The following is a 19,012-nucleotide window of genomic DNA, read 5'->3' on the forward strand; positions in this document are numbered from 1 at the left end:
AAGCAGAAATCACTGCTTATCCAAACAGCAAAACCCAGGAGTGACAGGTGTGCAAGGATCACACATGCAATTTCAGAAGAAATATCTGCTCTGCTTCCATCACATGTTTGGAACATAGACTTTTCACATTGCTGGATTTCTTGTTGGACTTGTCTGTCCTGTGCTTTGAACAAACTTTGGCTCTAATGTTGTACAGTGCACCTTGTGCTGCAGCTTCACTGTCATTAATTGTTCTGCATCAGCGTTGCTTTGTTGAGCTGCCAAGGTATGTAGAATATAACACGCTGAGCTTGTTTTCTTTTCCTACTCTCCTGGCCCTGAGCCAAAGAAATGCCTTCACCTCATCACCTGCAGCTCTCCCTTCCAATATCTCTCATTTTAAATTAACCCTCACATTTTCTCTCTCAGTCATGGCAGGAATTTTACAGCTCTAGCACTTCAGAGAGATGGTTTGTCAGTGCTAGGCAAGGACTTGTCCCTCCAGACTCAGTGGTCTCTTAGCTTCCTTTCTGCAGCACGTGCATAGGTGAAAAGCTGATTCCCAATGGGTTTTACAGGGACAAATATTGGGCTAGGAGAAACTACACAGAATAGCAGCCCAAGTGATGTCTAGGTGCAGGGGTGAGGAGGGTCATGCATCCGCTATACAATTACAACATGTCTTCAGCATGATCTGACAAACACTATTTAAAGAGAACTGCATTAACGGGTGGAACCTGTCCCATCCATTTAGGGCCAACATTCTGCCATGGGACAGCTGAGCAAAGCTCACAAGGACTCCCTTCTCTTGTCAGACTCAGGTTGCATAGAGGTGGTATCAGAGATACACAGACCAAAAGTGAGAGAACCCACAACTCGTGGATGGTAGACACAATCAAGGATTTAATCTCAGCAGCAGCACGTTCTGTCGGTGCCTGGATTCCTGTCCCATAGAGTGGATCAGATGCTAAGAGCCGGGCTTCAACAGGATATTGCTAGCACAGAGCATGCTCTGCCCCATCCTTGGGATATTTCCATCTGGTTCCAGGATTGTTGTGAGCATGGGGTGGGCACAAATGGAGCTGGAGCTCAATGTATCTCCTGTATATACATGCTAGCACTTCATCTTCCTACTTGATAATCCTGGCAAAAGTCTTGCAGTGAATGGAGAGCGCACTACTAGTGTCTATGCTGAGTTAGAATTTTAATGCAGGCATCCAGAGCTGGCTGGATTGAACGTGGGTTTGGAAAGTTTTTCTGTACCATGCTGGGCAGATACATGTTTGGATTCTCTTCTTGTTTATGTATTTTTCTTGGCCCCTGCAATCGCGTCTGCATTGTGATTAAAAAGTATTTAATTAACATACAAAAATAAAATTAAAAAGTGTAATAGTTATTGTAAAAATAAAACTGTACCAAACCACTCAGGCAAACAGCACCCTGGGGAGTTGGTAAGCTTGGAAAAGCTGGAAAAATACAACTACAACTGTAACAAGTTCTCCTGAGAGGGGTACAACGGGCTAGAAAAATACAAGCCACCATCTAGTGCAGCCAACAGCCACAGCCAGGGCACAGCGGCAGGGAAAATGAACCACACACCCAGTGCTAAAGCAAGAGAAGTGCCTTCCCCCTGCATGCCACCAAGCCTATGAGCACAACCAGCCAGCAAAGCCAACTGGGGTCATGATGACAGGGGATGTGGCCTTTCTGCTCTTTTTCTTGCTCACCCAAGTGCCAGAAGAGCATAGTGGGCCCAGGATGCAGACCACAGTTCCTACATTCCAGTAGCTCTTCACTGCATTCCTGTATTCTTTAGCTTTCTTTTTTTTTATTTTTTTTTTTATTTTTTTTAACATAAATAGTAGAAGTTCTTTCTTTTCTGTCCTGGCAGAAGGTGGGATTAAAATACTTTGAACAGAATTAGTAAGTGAGTATGAGAAACAGAGAAGGGCTTAGAGCAGGAAGCCCAGGTCAGGGAGATGGGCTTTGCAATTAGTCCTGCATGCTGTGGGGCCGGGCCCTGTCATTATCTCTCAAAGACCACAGTCTTATCTTGAGCTCTTTGAAAGCCCATCTCAGGAGGAGCTGGGCCATGAGGTGGGGGCTGCGCATGGGTCAGGGACCCCTTCTGAGGGCAGAAAAATCAGAGAATCCCTGAGGTTGGAAAAGATCTTTAAGATCATCTAGCCCAACTGTCCCCCTACTCCCCATGCTGCCCACTGACCTTGTGCCTAAGTGCCACATCACAGAACTCTGCTGTGCCCAGAAATGCTGCTGTCGTGTGATGTCTTCTGGCCCTTCGTGGTGCCTCCAGGTTCACTCATGCACCAGCCTATCTTTCTCAATGGAGTGATTTAAACCTCTCTAAGTCCTGAATACATAAACTCTTCTAAATTGCTATAGTCACATTTTTACTCCCCTTAAAAAGCAAGTGTAAATTCCTCGTGGCCAGCCACTTTTTATGGATCCCTTCAGTGCTTTTCTGAGTTGCAAGGTCCTTGGGCCCCAGCCATGAATATCAGGTTTGCAGCAACTGAATTATTTTCATGATTAAAGATAGTAAAGGGTTTACAGGCTCTTTTTCATAGAATTCTCTCTTGGTTGCAGTTGTTTTGAGCTCTGTTGTATTTCACAGAAAATGAGATGGGAGTTCATGCCAAAGCTAAAGGTTCATTTCGAAACCACAGTAGAATTGTGAATATTATGATATAAATTAGGCTTTGTTTTCTGCTGGTAGCTCTGGTAGCGGAGTGCCTCTCCCACACCTGGGAGCAGACTGTAACATGAACAATTTGTCTTCCAGAAGAACTAAATTTAATGAGTCTTTTCTCTTCAAAAAGAGACATCACTTATCCATGCCCACTCATCCCCACCATGTGCACTGGAGATTGTTATATGCCGAGTACAGAACAAATAAGAATGGATGAATCAGTTGTTGTGACAGAAACTCTTGGTGGTTAATGTCCCTGACAGTATTTATCCCTGCAGTGCTGGGTGTTTGCTGGTTCTGTTCCAGACTGGAAGCTGGTCTAACAGACGCTCGAGAGGAAATAGCCAAAGTCCTGTCGTCCTGTGGGGTTTCCCCCTTGGCATCTCTCTTATGGGCACTGAGCTAGTTATGGAAGCCCTGGAAAATCATCCTCCAGACGGAGCTGCATCCTCTCCAGACAGGTGCTATATTTGGCCTTCCTACTCCATGCTACTAGAAAGCAGAGATTTATGAGCCAACTCAGTGATATATGGCGCTTGGTTCTGGTCCTGATGGCATGTGGGATCCTGGACCTCAGATTGTTTCTGATCCTTTGGCCTAGCAATGCTGCGCTGGCATGGCTCCAGGGCAGAATTTAGCAAGTTCTGCAGCTCAGGTCAGTAGAACTTTTTAACTACTGACAAATGTGATCTTCCTCTGCTCCTTACCCTTGAGCTGTCTCCATTTATTTTCCTGTCGCTGAAATCCATCATTACTCCTGGTTCAAGCTGTTCACAAACCTTGCTAAATTTCTGCAGCCATTTCTTTTCTTCAGGCTGAAACTTTGGTCTGGCCTTATAATTATAGCATTATTAATGTATTTTTATCATTGTTAATTATTTTTACATGCTGAAATTGATTCAATATGCCTGGAGCTGCCATGCTAGAACATGCCTTGATTCTCTTCCAAGCTGGAGCCTTTGCACACCGAACGTGGAGAGTTCCAATGGCTTTAAATCATTCCAAACCTCACCAAGTGATTTAAGTTATTGGAGTGCATTCAAGTTTTTATAAGCCCTCGAATGTGAACCCTGCTTGGATTCTGGGTATGTACAGTGCAGCGGGATCTAAAATGATTTGAGTGCCTGACATATTTTCTAAGCCCTGTATGGCTGGGGAATAATCAAGCTAGTTGGGCAGTGCACTGTGCAGGGACCTCGTATGATGGTAACTCACATTTTAAAGATGCTTCTAATTCTTTCAAATTCAAACATTCCTACTTCATTCAAGGGACTTTGATTAGAGCACGCTGTGTGGCTTGGAGGATCAGCAGTACAATGCATTTCACCCCTGGGCCGATGAATTGACTCCTGCTGAATGTGGACATCAAGGCAAGGCTGTGGTCACAGGCCAGCAGTTGTGCCAGGAGCCAGGATGCCGAGCAGTGGGCTGAACCCCCTCGAATCTCCAGATGAGGTCTTCAGCCTAAATCAGATGGTGTCAATCTTGCTCTTCCTGCAATATCATAGAATTGTTAAGATTGGAAAAGACCTCTAAGATCCCCATGTCCAAACCCAGCCCAGCCCACCATACCCTCTAGCCATGTCTTTCCTTGCTACATCCCCTCGGTTCTTGAACACCTCCAAGGACAGTGACTCCACCACCTCTCTGGGCAGCTGTGCCAGTGCCTGACCACTCTCTGAGAGAAGAAAATTTTCCTAACGTTCAACCTGAACCTCTCCTGGTGCAGCTTTAAGCCATCACCTCTTGTCTTTTCACTGCTATGTGGGAGAAGAAACTGACCTCCACCTTGCCACAACCTCTCTTGAGGTCATTGTAGCAAACAATAAGGTCTCCCCCGAGTCTCCTCTTCTCCAGGCTGAACCTTCCCTATTCCCTCAGCCACTCCTCATAACACCCACAAGGGTTTGTGTTTCAGACCCCTCACAGCTCCGTTACCCTTCTTTGGACACTCAAGGGCCTCAGTGTCTTTCTTGCAGAGCCAAACGCACCATGTCCATGCATCAGACCAAGCAGCCTTTGGGGGATATTTTCTCAGCAGGAGAACTGCAGGGACAGCAGAGACCAACAACTGGGCATGCTGAACCTTCAGATTATTTTTGTTTTAAAATTTCCTAGGTCAGAAAGAAGGTGTAAGAAAGTAGGAAGGAGACCAACGTAAGTCTCTGAAAGTTAGGTAGACAAACTGAAAAGAATGCTGCTGGAGTAAAGGAATCACTGCAGAGTGGTTTGGGCTGCAGTACCAAGATGCTGACTGCAAGACTGGGTAACAGCAGAACACAGAGCCCTGCAAAATATTCACTTGTTTCGGATTTTGTTTTTTATGGACAACTGCAAAGCATCCCCAATATGATTCCTTCACCTTGCAATCAAATAGCAAGCTTTTTATACTCACAAAGGCAGCTGTTGAGCACATTGCTGTAGATTGGTTCTTGCCTTGATGAATTGTTTCATTTAGTTTGATATCATTAGGTGCACAGCATCTATATATGAACCTGTGCAGTAAAACATCTAAGGTTTGTACCCCTAAGACTAATTTCTGCTGCTCTTATGACAGCCTTGAGACCTGTGAGTGCTGAGGACCTTAGAAAATTCAGATGCTTTCAGTTATGTGCCTATGCAAGGCTTTAATGATCTCATTTTATTTAAAAGGTAGTTTTTAATCCTAATGAACTCAAATCTGCCCCGATAAAATAAATGCAAACCCAAAATAATTTTGAGTAAAACAAAAAATCTGAGCTTAGCCACCTATCAAGGAGGGCAGAATTTGGCCTGTTATCTTTCCCAAGTCCCACTTCAGCAGCAGGACACAATATTACCCGTCATCTTAGCAGTGACAGTGCTAAACACTGACTGCTGTACATTCAAGGAACAGGTTCTTATATTTTAAACAACACGTAATTCTCCTTAAAACCTTCTTTTATTAAAAAGTTTTAAAAATAATATTAAATACATAAACAGCCATGTTAATTAGATTATATAGTTAATGTACATTGGAACTATGACTTATTGCAGAGTTACTGACCATGAAAGCACATTTTGATCATTCCAGTCTGTAATCCCCACTTAATCCATCCCCAGCCTGTCAATCAGTGCAATACAATCAGGATATTTATGATCGCATCAGACCAGAGATCTGGAAGAATTTAGCAACTTTGCAGAGCTGAATCCAGAAAAGAAGGAGGGGGAAAAAATGTTTCCACTGGCAAAATGAACCGTTGCCAGGAAAAACATTATTGTTGACTTGGCCCATGTAATTGAATTTTCTACTCAGAAGTAACTTACAAACCAGCAACTAGGAGAAATTATCAATACTGGGAACTCTCATAATAACAAAGCAGAGAGTTTTACCTGGCACAGCACTTTTTTATATCACGTTTTTCTTTTTTACTTTTCTCTCTTTTTTTAAATGTAGTGCTGTGGTTTTTTTCCCTTCTTAGGTTTTGCCATCATGAAATAATTCAAATCACTGGAGCAGAAGGAAAAAGCATCCCTTTCTCAGGCCCCCTGCCTCACTCCATCCACCACAGCCCCCGTTTCAGTCACTGAGCATCTCCCATCATGAGCTGTATCCCTGGGCACAGGGAAGATTTCTGGGTGTCGCTGGGGTGTCCAGTTCCGTGCCCAGGATGGGGAAACCTTCAGGATCCATACTGCTTTTAAACAATTGATTCATGTCTCAATATTTCTGAAAGAGATTTGAAACGTAACAGCAAAGATATACAGCAGTAGGGATAGCATAGTACAGGTCTGCATAGAGGTTTAAGGATGGTCTCTTTTCAGGGGCTGGAATTGCTATCCTGAGGGTTATTTCATTGCAAGAATCACAGGAAAAGATCTCTAAGGTCACCAAACCCAACCCCGACCCACCCCACCATGCCCACTGCCCACGTCCCTCAGTGCAACATCCCCACGGTTCCTGAACACCTCCAGGGACAGTGAACCCACCACCCCCTGGGCAGCTGTGCCACTGCATCACCATGCTTTCGGAGAAGTTTGTCCTAATATTCAATCTGAACCTCCTCTGGCACAGCTTCAGGCCACCACCTCTCATCCTGTCACTTGCTACATGGGAGAAGAGACCAACATTTGGACACATCCCAGGGCATTGCCATGTTGCTTTGCTTTGAGTATCCTTCCTTCCTTCCTTCCTTCCTTCCTTCCTTCCTTCCTTCCTTCCTTCCTTCCTTCCTTCCTTCCTTCCTTCCTTCCTTCCTTCCTTCCTTCCATGGAATCAAATGCAGAAGCAGAAAATTTTAGGAAGAAAGATTTAAGATAAGTGAGAAAGCAGCTGCCTAGGCACCTGCACTATTCAGTTTGGGGTGCAGGAAGATCAAAGGAGCTTTAGAAACAGTCTAGAAGTGTGTTCTCTCCATTAAAGAATAATGCTTGCATATCAGTCTATGATCCTGCCTCTCTCTGATGGGATGCAATAAATTATCTTTGTAATGGACATGTTATTCTCCTACATTCAAACAATGGAAGAAACAGAGACAGGAGGATGAGCTGTCCTCCTCCTCGTGCCTGTACGTGGGGTATGTCTTCTGTTTAGACATACAAATCTGAGATTTGGTTGCTCAGAACAGCCTACAGCAACTTGATTCTGCACTGAGTACTGTGAAGCAACAATGTTGTAAAGGCTTTTATCTCCTCTCTGATGAGCGTACACTGTGATCAAGGTCAATTAGTGCCTTTTCCCTCTAAGGCTGAACGAATACAAGCATGTTTCACACTTGTCATTTGGTCATGATTTGGTCTCTTGCCTGGATGGCAAACGGCTGGATTCCTAAAAATGTTTCTTCTGCACACACCGATGATGGGATCTGTGCTGAGCTTGGGCAGGCAATCCTCTGCTGAACTTTCCAAGTTCCCATTGGCTTTTTAACAAACTCCCCATCTTTATGCTCTGGGCCATTGGAGCCTGTGCTCAAAGAACGGGCTTGCTGGGCTCTTGATGTTGACTCTTCCAAGGCACGTTTCTCTCAGTTGCTACTTCATCGCCTGTCACTTAGAACAATCTAAGGAGATTCTCAATATGAAAATGGGCACAAATTTCTTAGGTTCTTTAACTGTTTAAGAAAAACACAAAATAGAAAACAGCAGGATAATCAATAATCCCTATGGTTCACCAGGATCCATGTGATAAAGGGATCCAGACAGCACCCTTTCCCTGCTCTGATAGCGACAAAGCCCTTGAAATGGAGCACTGTCATGGGATGAGTCTTCAGCCTGTAAAAGAAATGCCTTAGCAGCTAGCAGCATGATGCCATCATCCTGCTGACAGTGCTCTGTGTCACTGATACTGTCTGACACAGCTTCTGTTCAGCCATGGTTTGTTTTCATTAAGCCATTATCCAAACTACCCCTTTCTAGGATGTCTTCCTCTATTTCTTTACAGGTGCTAGGGCACCTCTTTAACTGTATAAGTCACAGCTGCATGGAGGGTCTTCAATTCTAATCGAGCATTAAAAAGAAAAACATCAGTTGCCACCAGCTCTGGACCCTGTGCTGCCTGTAGTCCAACATGGCTGCTGCCTTTAGAACACAAAACATGTCAGTTGTAGTTTGTTTCTATCACAGTAATGTGGTTGTATATATGCCACTTTCCCAGGAATGTAAATGCTTCGTTAGTTCTGTCCCTGTCCTGAAAAATCTAATATGGCACAAATAAAGTGCGGTAAATGGCTTCATGGAAAGCAGATGTGAGTGGAAGCCTAAACTCCTACCAAGGCTTTAGGGGACTTCAAAGACTGAAAGAAAGAGCTGAACAAAATATTCAACTGTGCCAAATTTTCACTGTTCTTGATGAAAGAGCAAAAGTGAGGAGGGGAAAAAAAAAAGAATCTGGCTCCTTGTTTTAATTTTCTAGTAGCCTAAGGCAAGACTTTTTGAAGGAATAAATTACAAGCAAGCAGGGAGAGAGACTGAATGGAGCAACTGACTGCTAGCCCTGAACAAAGGGCATTCTTGGAAGGATCTGGCTTTAGAGAACCTCGAAGTTGTCAGCTCGGTTATCAGGAGGCTGTCCCCCTCCCTGCTGCTTTTGAGCAATGCCACATCTCCGTGTGAGCCGACTGCATGCAAATCCCATCCCTGCACGGCGGTCCTGAATGCTTGGAAAGTGTCCTCTGCTGAAGCGTTTTGTAGGGCAGCCAAGGGGAGAATGCTTTGAAAGCTTGGCACCAGATGGGAACGCGACATAAATGATTGCAAGCTTTAAAGTTGTTTTCCAGAGCAAGGCATTTGGGCTGGACTTGGAAATGGTGTAGAATATAAATGATGGCATTCAAAAGGCTAAAACATGCCAACTCTTAAGAAGGAAAAAAAAGATAATTAATTCCTGTTGTTTTGGGTGTCATGTAGTATATAAGGATGAAAAAAGCACACACAGAACAATCAGATTCTTTCTCTCTCAGATTCTGTGTGGGAGCAAAGGTTGTGGCTTAACAAAAGCTGGTAAGAAAATGGAGGGAAATATAATAGAAATGGAGCTACATTGCTTGTGTCCATTTTTTTTGTGTTGCAGTCTTCAAAGCCTTGCTTCACCACAGATCTCCTCTACCTCAATCCCTTCCAAACTGTCCCTGTAGGTTCTATCCAGGGTGAAGATATGACTGGCACAGCTTCACAGTAGGTTCTGTCTGAAAAATGAATCTGTTACAGAGGTTCCTCTGGTGTTCAGCACCCAACATCTGGAGGATGTGGCTCAGTGCGTACCAGTGGTCTCCTTGCCCCTGTGCAGGACCTTGATCATAAATGCCAGACCATCCTGGTATGGGCACAAAGTTCTCAGTGGTCCCTGCATGGGGAACCCCTTTACCATGGCTGCTCCTTAGGCACAGGGCTGCCTTTCACCTTCCAGACCCAGCATCCTACCTGGAAGAATCTGATCATTTCTTCTGTAGTCCCAAGCACAGGGAAACCCTTTCTGGGAAGGAGATGCCAGGCAGTGCCAGACCTCAGCTCCCAGAATCACAACATTTCTGTACTACCTGCGATAAACAGTGTCCTCCCCACTCCTGCTTCCTCATTCTTCCCTCTCCACCTCCTAAAGGCAGATAATTTTTCAGCGGTGTTAACCCCCTCTTAGTTGCACAATACAAAGCGTAATTCATGCAGATGCTTATTGTGACTGAATATGACAATGAGATAATGGTTTGCAGAAACCCTTCTGCAGATGGACACGCGGTTGTAAATTAGCTGCAGGACCTCAAGACAGATTTACCAAACACAATTGTGCTGCCGCGTCTGAAAATAATTATGTTTGCTTGAGTTTGGGCCAGGCTGCTTAAAGATCCCCCGCAGTGCAATGAGCTGTTGGTGACTTGACCTGTGCTTTTAGGTGCAATTCTGGATTTTTTCTAAACGTCAATGGCATTTTTCACGGTGGTTATGTAGCACGTTGAGGGGGGAACAGAAAAGAAAACAGGGCAGCAGAAATGAGCAGAGGTAAAGAAGAAGGAAAACCCAGTAGGTGCCAACAGCGTCGCTGATTTCCCACTCGTTTTCCTGCAGTAGCCCAAATACCAGGCTGTATTTGTTCGCTGCTGAAGCCTTCGACCTCAGCCTGCCCTTCTCTCCCCCAGAGTTGACAGTAAGTGAAGAAATGCTGAATTCATTCATCTGCCCGAGATGCCTTTGAAGTCCACCACTAAAAGCTCTATTGTTTTATTAGCTGTTAATGCGGCACGGGGGAATTGCGCTGCGCGCAGCGGAGCTGGGGTGCGGGGGGAGCCTTTCCTGGTAATTTGTCACTCTTCAGAAGTGTGACACGCTCTGCTCTGCAGGCACGCCGGGAAGCTGAGCGCGGGGCTGAGGCTGGAGCTGCTCCGTGCAGAGCTCCACTGCAGCCAGTGGGATCTCTGGAGCTGAGGAACTGGTGCAGCTGAGGGCTCACCTCCATAGCCTCTGTTGGACCCCGCGCTGGCCAAGGCCACTGGATTACTGGATCGTGGATTATGGACAATGCTGGTGCAGGCTGTGAGGTTGATTCTCGGTGGGGAAATGGGGGCAGAAATGGAAGAGGTGGCAGCTGGAGCCCAGGAGTGGCTGCAGATGGTGGGGTCAGGGGTACACTGCCTCTTCCTACATTAAGGTGGTTTGCTAATGAGTGCTTGAAGGCAGACCACCTAAATCCCTCTGCTGCCCTTTCCCTGTTGTGCTGCTCCTTTCTGGGGCTGCACAGTGAGTGGAGCTGCGGCGTGCTGCTGCCTTCTGCAGGCTCCTGAGCACCTTCAGCACTTGTCATGGACTAGGGAAATAAGCTGCAGGCTTCGAGAGGTGCTGCTCTCTGCTCGTTAGCACGACTTCCCAACCAAGTTCAAGATGTGCTGGGAGTCTGCTGAGCTGCAAGGCAAGGCCATTCCCACACATGCATCTTTTGCAGCAAAATGGTCAGCGATCAACAGTAATTGAAGAACCATTGCCTTCTCCTATTGGCTTTCATCTCTTTGCATCTCACCTCTCACCTGGGTTGAGGGAGCTGCCTGGTGTATACAGGCACACTCTGCAGCTACAGGCTGGCTCGTTACTGCAGTAATAAGGTGAATACTGAGACCTTTACCAGTGCTTTGAGTGACTGCCTAACTACGCTGCAAGATACTGTTTTTACCATGAGGCTCATGAGGTGGACGTTAAGATGATTTCTTTTTGTGATTTAGAGCTGCTGCTGTTTGTTGGAAATGAGTCTCCCAGCATTTTCCCATGGCAGAGAGGGGAAGGGTCACAAGGAGCTTGTTCACTAACATCCATAGCACGGTGTGTGCAATCGATTTGGTCTGCTGTGCTCCCACCTCTGGGCTCAGGCAGAGGCAGGCAGGGTGGTGGTGGAGCAGAAGGGGACAAGGGCTTATCAGTAAAGAGGTCAGAATTCATTTTTAGGAGGGTCACATAAAACTCAGTGCTTTACAGAGCAACCATGCAGCAGTAGAAAATAACTCCCACTCCAAGGCCCAGATCCGGCAAGGTTTGTTTGTGTGTTGTGCACTAAGCGTCCCTCGCTGAACTGAAGCCATTGGGTTTGGAATGCGTATCTGCATTGAAGCATTTTAAGATTTATTGTTGCTCTTCTCAGTTTGGCTGAGAGGTATCCTTGTGAGGTGGGAGTTATAGAACTGAACCCAATACATAGCATAAGTTAAGCTGCTCCTGAATGGTTTAAAAGTTGGTGGCCTTTGTAGGTTTTCCCCTAGAGACACTTTGGTGTTGTTATCAATGTCTTTGCAACAAATCTGGTCCAAGGTAAATATTTGTAAACAGCAGAAGGAAGGAAGGAAGGAAGGAAGGAAGGAAGGAAGGAAGGAAGGAAGGAAGGAAGGAAGGAAGGAAGGAAGGAAGGAAGGAAGGAAGGAAGGAAGGAAGGAAGGAAGGAAGGAAGGAAGGAAGGAAGGAAGGAAGGAAGGAAGGAAGGAAGGAAGGAAGGAAGGAAGGAAGGAAGGAAGGAAGGAAGGAAGGAAGGAAGGAAGGAAGGAAGGAAGGAAGGAAGGAAGGAAGGAAGGGAGGCCCAATGTTTATATGGGAATTTGGGGGTCGACAAGTTCCTACACTCCCCAGTTGCCCAACAGGGAAGATACTCTTCTATGTGGAACAAATCCCTGCAGGCAGCACTCACATACAATTCAGATGGCCCTGGGGGGTTTCCGGCTCATTATCAGGGCAAGTCCAGGTCTCTGCTCCCTATCAGTGGGGGATTTGCTCCCCAGCAGCCCCAGCTCAGAGCCCTCAAGCCATGAACCGGAGCCTCTCTACAGCAGCTCATTATATTGCTTCCTCACCACTTGTTGTCCAGAAGTTTGAGAGACATTTGAACCCGATCCCAAATTTCCCTGCTATAATGCTTGGAAAATGCATTTAAAGGAGGCATTTACTCAAAATGCTACTCTACAGAAATGGTTCTTTCATCATGTTCCCATTAACCTTAGATTGCTTTTAAGCACTTTCTCTTCCGTGGGAATGAAGCTGAGGAATATTTCCAGCTACTCCAAAAATTTTATTTCAGCTCATGGGAATTAGTCAAACCCAGGCTATCAAATAGAATCCAAACCTGGCTGGCTCTTTGTCTTCCAAAAACGCTCTCAGCTCCATTGTTATGTCTCTGAATTCAGAGCCCTTCTGAGCCTAGCTGAGCATAAAGTAAGGATTTGGGGAACCTCTTCAGCACTTATCGGGCCAGGAGGGAGCCTGCTCCTGGGGTGCTGCATTGTGTTGTTCCTCCTACAGGACAAGGCCCTAAAGCTGGATAAGGAGGGGATGTGGGATCCATGCCATCTGTTGGGGGCATTCATGAAGGATACGTGCTGCATATTGCATATCCCTCCTGGGCAGGGGGAGCTCGCTGCCAAACCCCTGTCTGATGGCAGCACCGCTCTCCCAGCTCCAACGGGAATTGTCACAAGTTGAAGCCAAGCAGGGGCTTTTCCATCTCCAGATCCTCGCAAACGCCTGAAGCTGTCACAGCCATCCGTGTTTCCAGATGGGTAAAATTCCAGGGGGGGATGATGGATTTGATGCATCTCAGATGATGACAGCGGAGGTGCTGACTCCCCCTTTAATTCCTTCCCTTAACAGACAAGGTCCCTGAACCTGACCCACACCGCCGACATGTGCAGTGCTTGTTTCTCTTTGCAGCCTGTCTGCTTGGCTCTGCTTCCTCCCCCTGCTCCCAGCTCCCCGCTTCTTTCCTGCGGGAAAGATTAGGAAGAATAGGAAGTCATCTGTGCAGAAGGCACCCCTGGCCAAAGTAAATACAGGTCACAAGATTAGGCTTCATCAGAACTTTAAGCCTGGCCCAAGCTAAACAAATGAGCTGTCATGGTCTGGTAAAAGATCCAGTATGAGCAAACTGGCATGACTGTGAAAATGGTAAAGCAGCTAATAGGTTTTGCAATATGGAAGTTTTAAGTTTTGTTTTTAATGCCGCATTCCTGAGAGTCAAGTCTTGCACCAAGCTTCAAATGCCAGTAATTCTGTGTGCTGGCCCCACTTGCTACCAGGAAAACACCTCCCAAAGCACAGCAACAGCCACAGAACTGCCTTGGGAGGCTGCTCCCTCCCTTCCAGCAGGGGGATGAGTGGGATGGGGAAAAGCAGCCATCTGAGCTCCAGCCCTGGGCTCTTTGCTGTTGTTGCTGTGAACCTGAAGCTCTCCATGAATTAGGGGGGAAGCTCTCCATGAATGGGAGAAAAAAGCACACAAAGTGAAACCAACAGCCCTCGAGCAATTCAGACATCTAACTCTTTGATGCCTGTGTATCTACATAAAAACCACCAATGCTGTGATGGCAATGGGCACTACAGGGATCAAAAAAAAAAAAAAGAAAAGGTAATCTAAATGGGAAATGTTGTAATCTCCATTTGCACCAACAGAAATACTTGCAATGAGTAGAACCTGTGCACACAGGCCTCAGTCATTGCTCTGCAGTGCAGTCCTGGGCACGTGAATTTCCCCTGGAGCATTTTTGGCCCTGACTCCTGCATGGCAGGGCCACTCGTGGAGGGCTGGTGCTGTAACATGCACTGAGCTGTAGAAATCTGCTGCACTGAGCTACGTTCAGTACTCACTAGTCGTAACCATTGCAAGAAAAAAAGCAACAAGCATTAAATGTCTTGATGGAACAAAAGCCAGGCTTTTAATTTTGTTTTAATGTAGTTGACAAAGCTTCAGCATAGAGCCAAGCCAATCTCCTGTAAGTGTGCAAAGGCTGAGACAATTTAAAAACCAAAATATTTATCCCAATAGAGACCTTGCAGCTTATCAGGTAACTGCAGACCGTGTTTAGGCCATTTTTAACTGGGCATTAAAAGTCTTTTTGACACATGCTTTATTCCCCTACAATAGACCCTAACAGCCCCTCCGAGGCCTTCTACAGCCTTATGTGTAAAATGTAATGGGGATTGGTTTAAAGAGTGGAATTTGACCCGAGAGAGAGGTGAGTATTTGGGGACTACTTAGTCCTCAGTAGTACTTGGGGACTCTTTAGTTTGTGGGGCACTTTATTAGTCATTAGTGCTTGGGGATGCTGTGCTGTACTCGTTAGCATGCAGCACGGGCTGTCTGGTGGCTTTCTCCATTTAAAAATCTCTGTGGTGTGGTACAACTTGTAGACCTTCCTCCTCCTCCAGGAAGGAGCTGCAGGACCAGGGGCTGCTCAGGGCAGTCAGGGCATCCCCAGAAGTGTTGGCAGCAGAAAAGAACAAGTCCTGTTGGACACCAACATGACGCTGTGGTGCATGGAAGCCTCTGTGTTTGTACAACTGAGTACACACAGAAAGGAGAGTGAAGCACACCTGCAGGGGAACTACTCGTGCTGGGGGATGACTATGTCACTCCAGGTACCAGTGTGGACTGGGAAATCCTTCCTTCAGCCCTGGCCTTCTACAGAGGGTAGTGCCATGCTGCTGGCAGACCACCTGTGATTTGCAGCATCTGGGCAAAGAAACCACCAAAAGTCTTAGAATAGTGGAATCATTAGGGCTGGAAAAGACCTCTAAGATCACCAGGTCCAGCCAACAAACCATCACCAGCACTGCCCACTGAGCTATGTGCCCAAGTGCCTCCTCTTCTTGTTTGATGAACACTGCCTTCCTGGGCAGACTGTGCCAATGCATCACCAGTCTGAGGAGAAATGTTTCCTGGTACCCAACCTGAGCCTCCCGTGGTGCAGCTTGAGGCCATCACCTCTCGTCCTATCACTGTTACCTGGGAGCAGGTGCTGACCCCCACCTCTCCACAACTCTTTTCAGAGCACTGTAGGAAGCAAACAGGGTGGCTCAGGCTGGTGGCAGTTTTTCTCACTTTCACTTTTCTCATTAGCTTAAATGATTCCCAGACTTGTGAACTCAGCAAACAGGGATCGAGTTTTCTCCAGCAGGCAAGGTTTACTCCAGGTCTGGAATAGTGCCCGAGCTTCCCAGCGGTCAGGAAAAAACTTGTGGGGAACAGATGAGCGGCTCCTTTCGTATTTTCCATCCATCGGGAAAAGCTGCATCTGAAAAAATAATAGCTGAACTGGAAAATAAAATTAGACAAGTCTGAAAGAATATGGAAACCATCTCTGACCTGGTATTGGAAAAGAGTCTCAAGTATTAGAAAGGAGAGAAGCTGAGAGAGGGAATGGACAAGTTTTGGTCTCTACTGGGAATATGGAAGGAATTATTTCATTCTTTTTCCCCATCTATTTGTTCCCTCTATGGCACTCTGTGTGGCTTGCCCTCTGTCTCTGTCATAAATATGTGGCAGAGACAAGTTTTTCAGCGGTCCCCACCAAGCCATCTGTTTTGCATCTGTGGTTATGCATATGTAAATATTATTATTAATAGTAGCAGAAGCAATCATAATGACAGCAGGAATAGAAACACTATTAATAGTGCGAGCGCTGACGCTGGTGTTTGCGCTGCTGCTGGCGGCCGAGCTGCGTGCCGGGACGGCTCTGCGTCTGGGGAGGACCAGGAGGAGGATGCTGCCATATGGAGCCACCGGTGGGCACAGCCACAGCTGTGTCACGATGGGGCTGTGCTGCCATGGTTCCCTGCAGACCCTCACCAAGGACCTTCCTGAGGGAAATGGCTCCGTGCTGCTCCTGCTCCTCTAATGAGGGGAGAAGGATTCACAGTGGGGGGAGCACATCCCAGCAGCTCCGAAGCACCTGGACACAGCTGGAAGAGCTGCATGGAAAAGGTAATTGCATCATTCCTGCTTATTCAGGGGCTGATTGGGTCCCATTCAGGTTGGGGCATAGAACTGTTTTCTGCACAGCCCAGTGCTGTACCCCGGGTCTAACTCCCAGCCCAAAGAAACTCATCCCTGTGAGGACTGTGGGATTTTGGGGTGTGCAGCCTGTGCTGGGAGAGGCACAAGCCAATGAACCACAGCTCAGCACACTGTTTTCCTTCCAGATTCTCCCTGGATCGAGGCAGTACCTTTGTTCTAATGGGAGGAACGTTATTTTGTTCAGCTCCGGTTGTTTTGCTGAATCTGTAGCACATTACACAGCCCAACTTCTGGTTTGTATTTTTTCCAGTTATCGTGTTTCATGCATTCTGGCCCCTCTCATCCAGCCCTGCATCCCCCCAAGCAGACAGAGTGGGATGTGGGCCCTGAGTTCACTGCCCTCAGGTGCACAGAGCACTGAGGGATGCTGCTGCCCTGCATTCCCTGCTCAGACACCCGCATCCCATTACCATGGCCAGGAGCAGGGCTCTGGGGCAGTGCTGCTGCCGCTCACACTTCACATCATCAAGTTTCTGAAATCCGGCTGGAACCCACCATTTTTGGAATGGGAACAACCCATTTTTGGCCATGGCAGATCGCAGAAGCACAGACAAGGGTGGGGGCAGCTGCCATTGTTTTTGTAGAAGCCCACTCTTTGGCAGAGCATCATAGCTTCTCCCAAACCTCCTGCAGCAGTGTTGTGCTGAATGCCCCTGTGCCCATCTGCCTGCAGGAGCTGGGGCAGATGGAGTCCTCCCCTCTCTTGGATATCTTCATCCACAGGCTTTTAAAACACAAGAAAACCGCCTGTGAACTTCAGGAATGCATTCCTCCACTTGCTCTATCTGCCCTCCTGTAATGACAACAACTTCCCAGGGTGCAAAGACACCCTTGGGTAAATTCAGGATTTGCTTCTGGCTGTATCCCAGATGTCTTCAGCTGCTCAGCAGTGTCATTCCCCTTACGTTGGCCAGTCTGAGAGTGGCTTCCATGTGAGCAGGTTGACTCATGAGGTGCACAGCTCTGAGTCCTCTTTCATAATCTCACAGTCAGTGGAATTACCAATCCTCACCCATACGCTGCGTTTATTTGAGGTTTGCTCTGCTCAGCAGCACAGCCCCTGTCCTCATTGCCCACAGAGCAGTGGGTGCCCCATTCCTGGCGGTGTGCAAGGCCAGGCTGCACGGGGTCCTGGGCAGTTTGAGCCAGCAGAGTGCAGCCAGCCCACAGCAGGGGGATGGAGCTCCATGATCTTTAAGATCCCTTCCAACCCAATCACTCTGTGTTTCTCCGATTTTGAGGAGCAAGCGGTGTCTGTGGGTGGGCTGGCAGATCAGCACTATTCCTCAGCAGCTCCTCCGAGGGCAGGGAAGCCCCTTTCCCATCCGTCCTCACACTGGATGGGAGCCTGCATCATTTCAGCACAGCTTGGTGCTCACGCAATGCGCCCACCTCACAAAAGAGGCACCTCATGGCACAGGCATCTGTCACTGAAATCTGCCTGCACGAACGGCCGTCTGCACCACCGGGGGGAAAGAAAGGCATGACAGCACAATTAGTGAGAGCAAATGAAAGGTCGTTTGAAGAGGAGGGGGGAGGAAAGGGGAGAGCTGCATAAATCCCTGGTGGGGTTTTGGGCTTGACATCAAAACCCCTTAACAGTGTATTACTTCAGCCCCCAATGTGGACAGATGTTGAGCTGTGGCTCAAAGGAAGTCAGAAATCTTTCCTTAGAAAAAATTTGGCTAGGAAACTAAAGAAAATATTGTGAAAGAAAAGGAAATAAAAGCTCACTAAAGGAGATTTATCACTGCCCCAAGCATTTCTGTATCCTCCAGTCTTATGAGGTCTCAGCCTCAGGGGAGGGAAGAGGAGAAGGTGGGCTGCTGCTGCTCTAATGGGCCGCTCATTTAGAGCAGGCACATTTTTGTCCAGTTTAGTGATGGAGGAGGCTCACCCAGCCCAGAGGCTCCTCCAGCCCACCCTGAGATCTCACCCAGCAGCCTCTGCACCAGCCCACAGCCCTCCATGGCACATCCATCTCACATGGCCTGCCCCTCTGGCACTGACCTGGCTCTCGCTGGGTGTAGACAACACTACATGTGGTGGTGATGCCTCCCAGGTCTCTTCCTGAACTGCAACCACCATCCCGAGGTCTGCACCAGGTGTGCAAGGTTTGGATGCTGCCATATGTTTGTGTTTGTCTACACTTCAAGCTCCTCAACCACATTTTTTGCCCACTCAATTTTGCCACGTTCTTCTGGTAAAACATTTCCCAAAAGAGCTTGGTATTACCCACAAACCTGGAGGTTTTGATGTCCATTCCCTTTCCAGTGCCACAAATGATGATGCCGAACAAAACCAGACCCAAGGATCCTTTGGGAAACTATTGCTGAAAAGGAAGCCCTCCTTTGTCCTCAAAAAAATGTCCATTAAACCCAGCACAGGAGCCTGCAGTACAGGAACAGCTCTCATCAATGTTTTGATCCATGGGAATGAGGATCTCCCACTCACCCCAGCACTGAAGACCCCCACAAAGTGCCTGAGCTCCTCATCCTCATCCTGTCCTCCCAGGTCCCCTGCATTTGTCTCTGCCATTAAACGATCTTCCCATC

This window comes from Tympanuchus pallidicinctus, unplaced genomic scaffold (assembly GCF_026119805.1).
Source record: "Tympanuchus pallidicinctus isolate F22 unplaced genomic scaffold, pur_lepc_1.0 scaffold20, whole genome shotgun sequence".
Classification (NCBI taxonomy): domain Eukaryota; kingdom Metazoa; phylum Chordata; class Aves; order Galliformes; family Phasianidae; genus Tympanuchus; species Tympanuchus pallidicinctus.